Here is a 15,795-nt window from a genome sequence, read left to right as displayed (position 1 = left end):
AGGGATAAAGTTAGAGCTTAGCTAAAGGGGTTAAAAGCTCAGGCCTCTGGGAAATGACCTCTTTAGGGCTCCCGTGGCCTGTCCCTTAGGAGCTCTGAGCCCCCATGTGGCTAGATCAATCCTACCCTCTGCAGTGGTGAGCCCTGGAGAGTCAAGATAAGGATATGGATCTGGGGACAAGTCCCAAAAAGGCTACACAGCCTGCTTTTTCCTTTATTTATTTTTTTCTTTTTTTCTCCTGTGTCTTAGGCTTGCTTGGAAAACTGACAATGGAACTAAGTACCCTCGTGTAGAAGTGAAAAATCCGAACAGCCTGGATGTAAACTTTGTCCCTACTCCTTACAAACGATGTGACTCTAGGAAAAATAACCAGACCATTCTACACCTGAGTTTTCTCACTTTAAAAATGAGGACAATGGTAATAATGATTCTCTACCTCCTTCAGCTTTTAGGAAGATCAAATTAGATAACGCATAGGTATCAATCAGGGTCACACCTGGCACATTCAAATGGGGAGACTTCACAAGAGTTAATAAAGGCACTATTTACAAAGGTACGAGCAGGGCAAGAACAAGCACAAGTGCAGCAGAGCTGACATCACCCCTCGGAATAGGAGGGATTAGGGAAGGGAATCCAGCAAGAGGGACAGTGGTGAAAAGGAGAGTGGTCACTTGAAAAAAAAGGTCATTTGAGTGGAGCAGTGACCTTCAGTCCAGCGCCATGGCTAGCCTCAGGCAATTTTACAGGGAGGTGTCCAGGGAATAAATACCCAGACCACACTCTCCTCTCTCCTTCTTCCCAATCTCCAGCCATACAGAGGAAGCCAGAGGACATCGGTGGGGTCCCCACAGCTCAGCCTTGCAGGGCAGTGAGCAGGGTGGAGAAAGGAAGAGAATGGATAAGAGGGTCACAAGGAGGACGCCAGCACAGCACATGATGTGCTCAAGAAATAAGCACTCAATACCCGTGAGATGTTGCCCTACCCATTACCATCGGTGGGGTTACAAGGGTCCAGCCCTGGTCATGAGAAGACTAAACAGGAATTTAGAGCCCAATGCCCTAGTCATCAACATCTCTCACAGGCCTGTAGCCACTGCTGTTGGGTGAACCGCTTCTCCAGCTCCTCCCTGGACCTACCAATCTGACCTACCAAGGTCACCTTAAGGATGACGAGGCTTTGGAGACAGTGACTTGGGGCAGCAGCAGGGAATATTTCCATCCTCATATTTGAAAACAGGGGTTCTTCTGACAGCCAAGACAGCTCTAGCCTTTCACTGAGTCCTTGGAACTTGCAAATAAAAGAAGTCCATTCTTCCAAGAGTCTCACCTTCTCTTAAATCACAACCAGCTCCCTTCTAAGTCTTCCCCACTTGCTCTAGGTCCGAATTCGGAGCTCTGCAAAACAGTGAAACTCTCTCTTCTATAAAAGAGCTCCTTGGAGTGCCAAGAGAATAAATCAAATCAATTAATCCAACATTTACAGAGAGTCGGGCAGGTGCTGCTTCTGGGGAGCCATGAAACAGATCAGACACGTCTGCAGGCACTGCCAACGGTTCCTCTTTTCCAGGAAGACCATCTTGGAACCCTTTCCCCACCTGTCCCTAAGTCAGTCCAAACCGGGAGAGGTATATTCTCCAAGGTTGGATGGAGTAGGGGGCAGAGCATCAACCGTGGGGCCACAATACCCTTGATCTGAACCCCAGCTCCATTACTTACTCTTCATATAACCTTAGACAAGTCACTCAGCCTCCCTGAACCATGTTTTCCTCATCTGACTTTCTCGGGGAATAATCCCTAACACACGGGATCACTCTGAGTCAATGAGATGACGTGTGATGTGTGAATCTCCTAGAACAGCACGCAGCCCATAGTAGGTCCTCAAGCAATGTTAAATCCTCAGCCCTACAAGTAGGTCCGGGTCTCCAGGTGCCTGAGCTGGTGTTTCCCATGTCTTCCCTTGAAATCTCAGACTCAGAGCTGGTGAATCCTGTTTTTGTTTCCTGCAACTTGGGCTGTTTTCACAGTGTCTCACTTCTTTCTGGGTCTAAGTTTCATCATCTACAAAGCTGGAGGGATGCGGGTCATTCAATGGACTAGACAAGTGGTTCTCAGCCTTCCCTACGGGTATACGTCTCTCTGGACCACATGCTTAGGAAGATGTGTCTGCGACATAAACGAAATTTCTGAAGTAAAAATTACCTCTTCCTCCGTTTTCCTTTTTCTTTTCTTTTTTGGCCATGCTGCAGGGCATGCAGGATCTTAGTTCCCCTACCGGGGATCGAACCCGTGCCCCCTGCAGTGGAAGTGCAGAGTCTTAACCACGGGACCACCAGGGGATTCAGCTTCCATTGTCTCTTTTTTTTTTAATTAATTAATTAATTAATTTATGGCTGTGTTGGGTCTTCGTTTCTGTGCGAGGGCTTTCCCTAGCTGCGGCAAGCGGGGGCCACTCCTCATCGCGGTGCGCGGGCCTCTCACTATCGCGGCCTCTCTTGTTGTGGAGCACAGGCTCCAGACGCGCAGGCTCAGTAATTGTGGCTCACGGGCCCAGTTGCTCCGCTGCATGTGGGATCTTCCCAGACCAGGGCTCAAACCCGTGTCCCCTGCATCGGCAGGCAGACTCCCAACCACCGCGCCACCAGGGAAGCCCCCATTGTCTCTTAATCAAAGAAACACATAACTGCCTCCTCAGAAATCCTGAGCAGGGTGAGATCACCAGCTTTGCTCAATGGGTTAATTCCACTGGAACCCTAACCCAAGGAACTCGAGATTTCTTTGAACCGGTGTAGCTTAAGTGCATTATCACACAAGCGTCTTGAAATACTAAAAGTGGTTCAAGGACCACCACTTCTCTTTCCCAGATCCCCAGGTCCTCAAGTTGAAAAACTCTGGACTAGTCAATTCCTAAGAACTCTGTCACTGTAAGATCCTAGTTGGAATAAGTAAGGAAGATCAGCCCAATCTGAAAAGGCATTTGCTAACATGGAACAGCTTGTGGCTCATCTGGCAGAGGCTGGACCCACATGGATTGAAGGATGGTGTTTCTGTTAGGAGGCTGAGTGCTGCTGTCCACTGCTGTGAATTCATCTTCCCGAGGCAAACCTTTTGGCACCCCCCTGACAGTAGGAAGCCAAAGTCCTTTATGTTTAGTTGCTACATACCCACTGCCTTGTGGTGGTGTCACCCCACAGGCACCCAAACGTACATATTCCGTCGTGAGGCCGTGGGCTGTAGGTTTATCCCACAGCCTATGGCCTGGTCCTTATTCCCATGTGGCAGGGAGAATGCTGAGAGCCTGCATCTGCTAAGCTGTGCTCCAGGAGCTCACCTCCAAGCACCCTCTCCTGACCATGCAGAGTGATATGGGATCAGATGTCCTTGCAGAGCAGCCCCGGGTCCAATCTACCTCCCAATTCCCTTTCTTTTCATCACATGGAAAGCTCACAGATGGGAAAGAACCAGCTGATTATTCAGGTCTCATTCCCCACAAGTGCCTTCACTCTTTGGTCCTCATTAGAGCACTGAGTAGCTGGCTCATTGCTAAGTCAAACTTGCAAAGCACTGTTTTTCCTGCCACTTCCTTGGATGTGCACTTAATTACAGCTGTTCCTTCCTGTCGGCCATTCTCCACGATTGCAAGCATCCCAGTTACCAGTCTTCTAAAGCCCTTATCCACTCATCAGACTTGAACATTTTCTTCTCGTCTTACATCTTCTGTTGCCTGCACAGCTTAAGAAGTCCCTGAGTTGTTGTCCCCTGCCTGTTATGTTGCATAACAAACAGCATTCTGTCCAGTGTGGGGTTGAGAATAACTGCATGATTTACTATTTTCTATTGACAGTATCTAAAGATATATCAAGAGTCATAAAGATCCCCTCTGCTGTTAGAAGACTTTGTGCTTTTACCAATATCTGGTTTCTATTATTCTGACCTAACTATATTAACTTACCTTACTCTAATTATTACTGTCTTGCATTTCTCCCTTTCTAATCTAATTCTCAAAGAGCCATTATGTAGAGGTATCTATACTTATAATAACTCCCTGCCTGCCTGGGGCATCCCTTTCATTCTCAAAAGTGTCCCTGTTAGGACAACAATATATATCGTCACCCAATCATAGAGAACAGATGCTTTCTGTTGATCTGCCATTGCTTCTACTCAAGTTCCTGCTGTCCACGTGACAAAGCAGGGGTCAGCAAATATTTTCCATAAAGAGCCAGACTGAAAATACTTCCGGTTTTGTAGACCACACTGTCGCTGCTGCAACTACTCAACTCTGCCACTGCATCGCAAAAGCCGCCATAAACCATATGTAAATGAACGGATATGGCTGTTTCAACAGACTAGCTACAAAAACAGGTTTTATTTCTAAAATCAGACTTGTCCTGTGGGCTTTCATTTGCCAACTGCTGTGATAGAAGAAAATGGTATTTAATTTGTATTTGTATTATTTGATAGTGAGATCGCTATTTTCCCCCACTTTATGAAGACCATGGGAGGTACAGGTTGGGGCAGGATTGTGGGAAGATGATGAGTTTGGTGATGCACTTGTTAAACTGGAGAAACCAATCAGATAACCAAATGAACGTGTCACGTTGGCAGTTGGATATACCAAGCTAGAGTTTGAGAGAGGCCTTTGCTGGAGATAAAAAACTGGGAGTCATCAGCCTTCAGATGGTCCTTAAGCCACGGACCTGGGTAAGATCACTGAAATAGTCTATGTAGCTAGAGAAAAGAGAACATCACTCTAAGAGCGTCACAACACTCTAAGAGGACCTGGAACCAGCAAAGGAGAATAAGCAAAATCAACATGGTGGGAGGGCCACTAAGAGAGCGTGGTGATTGAGAAGCCAAACAATGAACGAGTTTCAAGAAGAGAGGGACCAACTGGACTTGTAACCGAGCAGGACGTTATGAGGCCTTCCCAGAAGAGACCCTACCCATGTCCTCCGCCTGCCTTCTGTCTGTAGAAAACCTTTAGTCAAAGAATAAATTTAATCAGAGAAGTGAAAAACATGCAGAAAGAAAGGAAAACAGTCAAGCAAGACAAAAATACTTTAGCCATTAAACGAAGTCAGGGACCTTTAGTTCTTCTCCAAGGGCTACAGACAATATTCTGAGCCGTGTCCTCTGAGCTGTTTTGCAGATACTGAAACCCCCACCAGGTGGGAGAAGTTAACTGTATGCTGCCCACAAGCACGTGGACCCCAGACCTGTTGGAACCAGAAGGTTGATGATACTGTCTCCTGATTACCTCACCACCAACCAATCAGAAGAATGTCCATGAGCTGATCGCACCCTGCTCCTTGAACACTATAACACTCCTCACTACCCCCTCCAGGGTGGGACGCACAGTGTTGAGGGCATTAGCCCGCTGTGGCCCCCTTTGCCTGGCAAAGCAATAAAGCCATTTCTTTCTACTTCACCCAAAACTCTGTCTCCGAGATTTAATCCAGCACCGGTTTACAGAGGCCAAATTTCGGCAACAGACTAAACACTGCTCACAGGTCAAGTACCATGAGAGACACAGTATTTAGCAATATGAAGATCACTGGAGACCACCTTGATGAGAATGGTTCTGGTGGAGTGGTGGCAGCAGAAATGGAGTGAACTTCTGTGACCTCGAGTGACTTAGGCAGAGACCAAGCAGAGACACGTTGGAGGTGGTAAGAATAAGAGTTCTCTGAAGGAGGACTGCCAAAAAGGGGAATAGAAAAATGGGGTATTTTATTTTTGTTTCTGATATTTTTAACATTCATTTTCACATATACTATCAATCAGTCATTGCAATTTCCAGCTTTGATTTTGTCCTTTGAAACATCATTCTCACTCTAATATCACGTAACTTTCAAATGTATTATGTTTTCTTTTCTACATTTAACACATAAGCAATCTATTTTCATATGGGGGCTTGAGCTAATGATCTAACTTTCCCCCTAAATAGCCAAATTTTCCTAGCAGCATTAATTAAATAATCTATTCTTTCCCCTGCTGGTCTGAAATCCACCATTATCACATAATAAATATTTACATACATTCAAATCTTTTTATTATTTTATTTTCTGCTCTGTTCCAATTATATTTCATTTCACCAGCCACTAAACTAAATTGTTGTGGTGTTAAATTATTTTTATAACCCTTTATAACTTTTTACTGTGTAAATCTCCCTTTTGTTTTTAAAACATTATGTTTAGCTAGTCTAACGCATTTAAGCTTCTATATAAAAATTAGAATAATTTTTGTCAAGTTCTAAACAGCAATTCCTTAAGGATTTTGATTGAAATAACATAAATGTATAATCAATTTGAAGGAGAACTGACATATTTACATGACTAAACATCTCCATTCAGAAACATGGTATTTTTCCAAGTATTCAAATCTTCTTTGATGTGCCTCCATGTTTTAAAGTCTTCATGTAGGTCCTGCATTTTTTTATTATCTTCATTGCAAGTCCCAGGCTTTTAAAAATATCCTGTCCTATTATGATTAGGATTTTCTTTGTACTATATAGCACAACTCAAAAAATGCTCATCTAAAAATTTTTTTTTTTTTAATTTATTTTTGGCTGTGTTGGGTCTTCATTTCTGCGCGAGGGCTTTCTCTAGTTGCGGCAAGCGGGGGCCACTCTTCATTGCGGTGCACAGGCCTCTCACTATCATGGCCTCTCTTGTTGCGGAGCACAGGCTCCAGACGCGCAGGCTCAGCAGTTGTGGCTCACGGGCCTAGTTGCTCCGCAGCATGTGGGATCTTCCCAGACCAGGGCTTGAACCCGTGTCTCCTGCATTAGCAGGCAGATTCTCAACCACTGCGCCACCAGGGAAGCCCAAAATCTTCGTTTTTTGAAAAATGTATTTTGCATCTGGTCCTCAAAACCTCTTGCTAACGCCAATGGGTTTTTCTTTGATGTTCTTGCAGACGTTGTTTAGAACATTAATCACACCTGTTCAGAGGGCCATGTCCTTTGATTTTCAGAGCCATAGCATTTTTTCATTGGTTTGAGGATTTTTCTCCATTGGCTTATTCTGGAGGTATGTCCTTCACCCATGGATTCCACCCCCACCATGGCCTGCCTACATGCGTCCTCTACTTCACATAACCTCTCATCTGACCTGTCAACATGTGTTCTAGCATCTATAGTCTTCTGGTTCATGAGGTGTAGATGGGATTCATAGTAGCTCAACATGGTTAGATGGGGAAGAAGACTGGGAATTCGGTGGCAACTGGGGAAGCCCAATGGAAAGACTGGATCGCCCAGGGAGTGGACACAAGTCCAATCTAAGTGACCAGGAGAATATGAAAAATGCAGATTCCACCCAGCCTGCCAGGATACTTTAGGAGTCAAAGCTGGTGGTAGAGATAGACAGCAGAGGTTCAAGTCGAGGATCAGGAGACAGGGATGCTGAGAACCAGATCCTGGATGATGGAGGAACGAGCCACAGATTTGTGCGCTTCCGGATAACCACAAAGGAATCTAAATCTCAAGCATCCTTTGGTCTGAAATAGCAAGATGAATTCAACATTAACAATGCCTCCTGCCTCGTGTGGCTCAGCCCTGAGTTTTTTGGTCGGATCCAGGAACCAAAGTCTTAGCCAAGGAAAGTGAGGCAGAAGCCTCATAAAAAGACCTGGAAGAAAACAGTTTTGCACTAAGGGAGACTGCAGTTCAAGTTAACCCAAGAATGGGTGCCTGCCAGGAATGGGCCAGCAGGCTGATTTCAGCCCCCACCATCTTGAGGAATGGGCTCCTAAAATACAACTAAGGTGAGTCATATACCCCAGAAGACTGGACCTGTGACAGTAAATCTAGACAGGACTAGGCAGAAAAATCAGATGATTCTATACCTCCTATTCTCAATCATGTACATGTCTAGATAAGTGAAAACAAATCCTCTGCGGTCAAATCAAACCACAGGGAGTAGAACTGGGGAGGCATGCTGTTCCATCACTGCTCACAATTCCTTTGTCACAGCATAATTCTGAATCCCTTATACCTAAACAGTGTTTGTCTGGAGATGCAATGATGGCATTCCATCTTCCCTTCTCTAAGTATCTATCTGTTTCCTTTCCTTCATTCACACATTCATTCATCCATCTGGCAAATACTTATCAAGCCTACTCTCTCAGGTACCTTGCTAGGTACTGAGAATACAGACAGGAATGAGACAGACTGATCCTGGAGGCACTTAGTCTATTCACACATGGTTGAAGAAAGCCAAGACTCAGCAACCTTGAACAACTGGACAAAGAAAACAAACCAGGCAGGTACAACCAGAGTTGAATCAAGGACTACCTAACCTTTCTGCACCTGCTACCCCTCAGAATTCATACCATGAAGTTTGCCGAGGCACAAAGTGATGGAAGGGACAGAGAAAACCCTTCCTAACACTACCATCTGACATGTGCCTTGCACCCATCACATGGCATCTTGAATCAATGGAACAGACCCGCCAGAAGAGGTGATCCCACCTTCACTTCACCTCTCCCCTTCCTCACGGCCCCACAGATAGAGACTCATGAGGATACCTTGCTGCTTAGGAAGCAACATGGTAGTTAAAACAATCTGAGGAAAAGTTTCTGAAATCTCTAAGCACTGTTCATTAGCAGAAACCTTGGAGAGGTCTGATAAAGTTCAGAGCTCACCTCCAGGCCTGCCTGCTCCCTCTTTGCCCAGAGCAGCAGCTGGGCGAGGGATCACCTTCTTTGCAAGGAAGCAAATTAAAGTAAATTAGATCATTTATACCAGTACCAACAACAGCAAGAGCACCATCAAAAAAATTAAGATCTTGAAATGAAAACAAGGAAATTATCTTCTGAAAAAACGAATCCCATTGCCCAGCTAAAAAGGCACTCACCACTGAGACCACATGTGGCAACCTGATAAAAACACTCGGGGTAGAGGGCTAGCAGAAGCCCTGCTGTCTCTTTTGGCAACCTGGAACTCGGTCTTTTGTTTGGTGCTCTTCTACTCTTATGGAAACACATATCTGATAATGTACTTGACACATAAATAGGCCATTTCAGTGAATACGGTCATTGAAAACCCTTTCCAATAAGAGTATGGCATACTGGCTGTGCAAGTGTGTATTCATAATCACACAGCATGGCAGAGTAGAAAGAATGCCAGGTCTTCCAGAAAATATGGTGTCTTGAATACCATTTCACAGAACTTCCATGTCCAGAGTTGACTGAAATGAACCAGAAAGAAGTGAAAAGAACAAAGAATATACTATGAATGCTGACACACAGAAAGAGTCCTAACTTCATGTCGTAGATTTTAAGTGTTATCTGTGTCCAAAATGAAAGGAGAAGGATTCATGCCCATCTTCCCCTTCCTAATGGAACCGCGTTGTTGGAGGGGAAAAGTGTTGGATATACAGAAAACCTCAATGACCGCTCCCAATCTGAAGGGAATGCAGGGAATGGGAAGGGAATGAAGGGAATTGGAAAGTATTGCCAAACCATGGGATAGATATAAACCATCCCTATTGCAGTTTATTTTCCCCACTATGGATTTACATCCTTCCTCAAATCCCACCTGAGAACTACATGTCAGGCAGAAAGCAGTTACCTCATACAAGGGCTCAAATGGGCCAAAAAAAAAAAAAAAAAAAAAACCCTAGAAAAACAAAAAACAGAAGTTCATGAAATAGAAAGACCTCTCATGAAAGCAGTTGACTCAAAATCAAATAGAAGCTTTTGGGGACCCCCCTCCACCTCCAGGAACAGGACCAATTGCTGACTCAGCAGAGTTGGACCTCATGTAAGACTTTGGATAAACTAAGAGACAGAGACTAGAGACAAGGCTCCCAATGGCTTTTCCAAGTCCCCATTAATCTCCTTTCCCATAAGGGGTGGAGTCAAACTGTGCCCAAATAAACAGGGGAAGTAGGAAAAAAAAACTGCAGCATTCCCAATGTGGATCAAATAACACCGTCATGTAACTGGCCCCATTTCAATATATAGTCAAGTAGAGGGGGAACAAAATAACAGCAAAAGGGACTTCCCTGGTGGCACAGTAGTTAAGAATCCGCCTGCCAATGCAGGGGACACGGGTTCAAGCCCTAGTCCTGGAGGATCCCACATGCCACGGAGCAACTAAGCCCCGTGAACCACAACTACTGAGCCTGTGCTCTAGAGACCGCGAGCCACAACTACTGAAGCCCTCACACCACAACTACTGAAGCCCACGCGCCTAGAGCCCGTGCTCCGCAACAAGAGAAGCCACTGCAGTGAGAAGCCCGTGCACCACCAACGAAGAGTAGGCCCCGCTCTCCACAACTAGAGAAAGCCCGTGCGTAGCAACGAATACCCAACACAGCCAAAAATAAATAAATAAAACATAAATTAATTTTAAAAAACCCAGCATAAGACCTCAACGAACATTCTGTCCCCCCAAAAGGTGGGTTAGACATACAAAGATAGTTTAAAAAAAAAAAAAAGGCTGACTCTAGAAGAAGAGGTACTCCAGGAAACATAGACAACGGCTTCGGAATTCCAGGAAAATTAAAGACACTATGAACTCTCTGAGACAAGCAATTAAAAGGTGAGAGGACATGACAGTTGTGTCAAGACCGGGACTGCATCAGCTCTGCACAGCCTCCCAGGTCTGCAGGTTTGGGAGGGGACTGTCCCCCTTCGGCACCAGATCTGCAGTTGCTGAACATGTGCTGGCAAAGTGTATGAAAAATGTACACACTACCAGGGCTGGAAGGACACTCATCTGGTCCCAGGCAATGACAGGACAGTGAAACCAAGGTCATGTATTTAGTAAGTGTTAGAGCAACTTAGAACCCAACTATCCCCATATAAACAGGAGAGAAGAGAGGGAGAGAAGGAGGGGAGAAGAGAGGGAGAGAGAATGGAAGATTGAAGGAGCAGCTGGGGTGTCACGGAATGAGCACTGAACTAGTAGACAGAACACCCACAGTGGATCAAATCTGAGTACCTGTTTTCAATTCTTTGGGGTATGTACCTAGACTTGGAATCCCTGGGTCATATGAGTAACGCTACATTTAACTTCTTGAGGAACTGCCAAACTCTCTTCTACAGAAGCCGCACCACTTTGCATTCCCATTAGCTATGAACAGGGTTCCAGTTTCCCAGCTCTCCCACTTTCTACACTGAGTAACTGGATAATTCATGTCCCTTCTCTGGGTCTCAATTAACATCTCCAAAGAGCAGGGATTAGGACTAGTTATCCCATTTCTGCCTATGGTGTTTTACACTCACACCTGCTTTCTTTTAACCAGTTCTGACTTTCCACTGCCCACACCTCATTCCAAGAATCCCCTGACGGGGTGATATGGCTCTGCTCCTTCTTAGAGCTGGAATTATCTTAATGCACGTTCCCAAGTTATAATAATGCGCCTCAATTTCCATCCATATCTCTCGGTGTACTTTTCTTTCTCTTGTCTTTTAACCTTTTTGCAAGCAACATCTTGTTCTGTCCGTTGGCTGTCAGCTTTTCTCTCCAAGCTTTCGCAGAGTTGCCAGATTCTTGGCTATTTCTCCACCCTCAGCTCATAACTATTTTTCCCTCGAGCTCAGCGAATGCTAAGTGGTCTCTGTGAAATCCTATTAGGATAATCTCTCCCTGTCCGTGTCTCCTCTCAGCTGGGCTGCCTCTGGAAACCTCAGCCATCTTCCATCCCACAGTCTGCACATTGTAGGCTAGCTCCTGAGCCACCCAACATCATACTTATTCACAAATGTGGTTACACGGCTCTGAATCTGTGGACACCTGTATCCCACAAGCAAAGGTTAAACTCACTGGAGACCGGCTCAGATGCCATCTCCTGCAGGAAGCTTTTCCTGTTCACCTGGGCTGCCCCCTCTTCCTCCAGAACCCCAGGAACCAGAACCCTGTCCCTTCTCTGTACTTTTTCCCTTTATGTTTATTTTTATCATCTATCCATCTTATCAGACCGTAGGCTTCCTGAAGGCAGGAGCTGGAGTATCTTGCCCACAGTGGTACCCACAATGCCTGACATATTATAGGTTCTCAGTACATGTTTGTTGAATGAATGAGCTCCTGTTCCATACAGTTGATCACGGGTCTGCCTAGCTGTCTACCCATTAGACCCAAAGCTCCCTTTGGGCAGGCTGGTATTTACTCACCATGGTAACCACTATTAAAGAAAATTTTATTTTGACACTTGTTACAACTGTTAAGGAAGAATTTATTCAAGACTATTGCAATAGAGGCATGGAAATGGAGAGCAAAATCAGGTTCAGTTCTGAATATGGTAAAGACAGCTACGGATTTACAGCCAAGGAGCAAAGTGAGGGGGCCAGTGGATGAAAATTTACTAAGAGGAGACACCAAGGAGAGGGGGGAATCTTGCTAAACTGGCTTAATAGGTTCTTACCGATGGCAGCCAGGGTGATCAGATATCAAGGGTGAGGGATGAGGAATTTGATCAGATATCAAGGGATGGAGGGATTCGCATTATACTGACTTAGCGGGATTCTTGCTAAAATTGGGCTAGGCAGGTCAAAACAGGATGGGGGTGGGGAGTGCGGGATAAGGTCAAGGCCTAGTTGAGAAAAGGGATCAGAGGAATCTAACTAAACTGTGGTCAAGGAGCCTTTGTTACCCCCAATCTGCCACACGTCCCATCCTGTATGTGGCTGGTATTAACTAAATCCTTGTTGTGCTAAGCTGAGAATTCATCCTCAGAGTAGCCCTGTTTAACCTGAGCAAAGGTCCAGAGCTCTCTCTTTTTTGCTCCTCCTTGAGCTAAAACAGCAGAAGTAGGTGCCCCAGTAGGTAGTGTCCAAGGGGCTGGGAGGAGGAGAGGAAGGCAGGAAAATGTAACAGCCCGAAATCAACCGAGAACGCACACCGTTTTCCCAGAGTTCCATAGCTCCAAGGCTTTCCCAGGGCAGTCATCTCAAATGACTCTCACAGCCACGCTGCAAAGCCAGCTTATTTATCTTCTTGTACTATGGACGGAGAAATGAACACTCTGGGAGGTCAAGTATCCTAGTTTGCACACCCAGAATTTTTCACTTGACACTTATCTCTGATTATTTCCCTGGAATACAATTCCAAAAATAAAATTTCTGATGAAAAGATATGCACACTTTATGTCTCTGACAGATGTTAAGTTGTCCTCCCTAAATATTAGAACTTACACTCATACTTGTCTGTTTCTCAGAAGTCTCACCAACACCGAACATACGTCTAATGGATCATTTGTCTTGAACCACTGATTTGGAGGCACTCTTTCAATATTAATGGTATTAACCATTTGTTTCGTGTATGTATATTGCAAACATCAGAACTCGGTTTGCTGTGGATATTTTCATCTTGTTTATAGTATTTAGGGACAAATACATAAATATTTTTCTTTATTGCTTCTACTTAGTAGTAACATGTCCTACTCCCAAAGATTTTTTTAAAGATTTACATATGCATCACACATCTTAGATGTTTTCAAATTTTTACATTTAACTAGAATGTATTACAATTATCTAAAATATATTTTGGTATACAGTATGAAGTAAGGACCTACCTCGACTGGCCCACACCCTTCCCTGGTGGGTTATCATTATAATTTCACCATGACTTATCTCATTAATTGAAATGTTAGGTTTACCTATAACACATACACACAAACATGTTTTAGAAACATATTTTGTTCTATTGATCTGTCTCTTCTTGGACTAGTATACGCTATTTGGGCTTTAATTTAGTTGGTTTTAATTCCAGGATATATTTCTAAACCTTAGAATTAGTCTGTTAAGTCTTCCCCCATTATTCTCTTTCAATGTCTGCTTCTGGGACCATTTATTTTTCCAGATAAACCTTAAAATCACTTTATAACACTGCTTATAAATTTGTATTATAATTCACATTACATATTTTAAACTAAATTGACAAGCTTTAAAAATATCAAGTCTTCTCATCTAGGAATGATATCTATCTATCTATCTATTTTCTCAGTTTTGCATTATAGCTTCCTTCTAAAGATCCTTCATATTGCCTCTCGACTTAATTCCTCTGCCTTTTGTATTTTGGTCTTTTTGATAGAATTAATCCTTTTATATGTTTCAAACCAGTTATTGTGAATATTTAGGAAATTGTTGATTTTGTATATTTATTTCCTACCCAGTCACCTTACTGGACTTCTAATGGGTTCTAATAGTTTTCCACTTATTTCTCTTAGGTTTTTGGTAGTTAATAATATCCTCTGCAGATAATAACTTTATCTCTTTTTTTTTTAACATCTTTATTGGAGTATAATTGTTTTACAATGTTGTGTTAGTTTCTGCTGTATAACAAAGTGAATCAGCTATTTGTATACATACATACAATGGAATATTACTCAGCCATAAAAAGAAACAAAATTGAGTTATTTGTAGTGAGGTGAATGGACCTAGAGTCTATCATACAGAGTAAAGTAAGTCAGAAAAAGAAAAACAAATGCCGTGTGCTAACACATATATATGGAAACTTTATCTCTTTTTTCCCCATAATTATATTTCCAATTCTGCTACTAGAAATCCCTGAATGGATGTTATAGTGTTCACATGCATCCTTACATTTTTAGGATACGGGTTGTTGGTTTTGAATAAACATGCTCTAGCACATTAAGAAAACAGCTTTCTGGGCTTCCCTGGTGGTGCAGTGGTTAAGAATCTGCCTGCCAATGCAGGGGACACGGGTTCAAGCCCTGGTCTGGGAAGATCCCACTTGCTGCGGAGCGACTAGGCCCGTGAGCCACAACTACTGAGCCTGCGCGTCTGGAGCCTGTGCTCCGCAACGGGAGAGGCTGCGACAGTGAGAGGCCCGGGCACCGCGATAAAGAGTGGCCCCCGCTTGCCGCAACTAGAGAAAGCCCTCGCACAGAAACGAAGACCCAACACAGCCAAAAATAAATAAATAAATTTAAAAAAAGAAAACAGCTTTCCATGCCTTTTCAGGATGACAGTTATTCTCTGTGCACTCCACCCCCAATCCAGACCTGTCCCCACCCTACTCTGTTCTCTGGGAGCCTGACTTCTGTGATCTGCATCTTCCAGCTTCCCTCACCCTCCGCTTCTGGCTGAGTTGACCAACAGCAAGTACTGGCAGAAGACCAGAGGGTGGGAGGAATGAATTTTGGTGGTGGCTGTGTTCTTCTATAGCCTGTCAGGCAGTCTTGTAACACCATTCCCTACCACTGCCCTTCAGACCTAGGGGTAGGAAGAGCTCCCTACTGCTGCCAGCCCCTGGGTGCTTCACCATGCCTTGTTAATTTCCTTAATCCTGATCCCACCTCTATTTCATCAAGCTCTTCATCAAACCCTTCGTATGCCATGTGCTTCTCACCCAGACCTTCCTTAATGGACTGATAAATTAGGACCCACTATGAAGTATTCTCAGGTGTCTTTGCAACATCTCAAAATGATCAAAATATTTTTCTTGTGACATTAATGTGACACTTAATCATTCATTCATTTAAAAAATTGAGTACCTACTATGTGTTAATTGCTGTGGTAGGCACTGAGATTAGAACACGGGGGAAAAAAAAAAGATAGTTGAGCTCCCTGCCCCACCCCCTTAAGTTCTCCTTGGGTAACAAATACATATACAATTATTTAATAATAAAATACTTAATATTACAATAGTGACTAGGAAAGAATGTTTTGATGAAGAGTAACAGGGGGCAGGGGTGTATTTAGAAAGGATAGTCAGAGAACATTTGTCACAAAAGGTGACATTTGAGAAAGCACTGGGGAAGAATCTACCAGTGAGAAAGCAAGAACAGCAAGTGCAAAGGTCCTGAGACATGAACAAGCCTGCTGTGG

The 15,795-nt window shown here is 44.0% G+C and overlaps 1 protein-coding gene across 15 annotated transcripts in view; it reads right to left on the bottom strand.

Moving 5' to 3' along the window:
- PTPRT (protein tyrosine phosphatase receptor type T) overlaps positions 1 to 15,795 on the bottom strand; it is a 1,093,164-nt gene that overhangs the window by 749,745 nt on the left and 327,624 nt on the right. The window lies entirely within an intron of this gene.

This window comes from Balaenoptera physalus (genome assembly GCF_965194825.1).
Source record: "Balaenoptera physalus genome assembly, chromosome: 16".
NCBI classification, from domain to species: Eukaryota; Metazoa; Chordata; class Mammalia; order Artiodactyla; family Balaenopteridae; genus Balaenoptera; species Balaenoptera physalus.
This window is presented reverse-complemented; position numbering and strand designations above follow the sequence as displayed.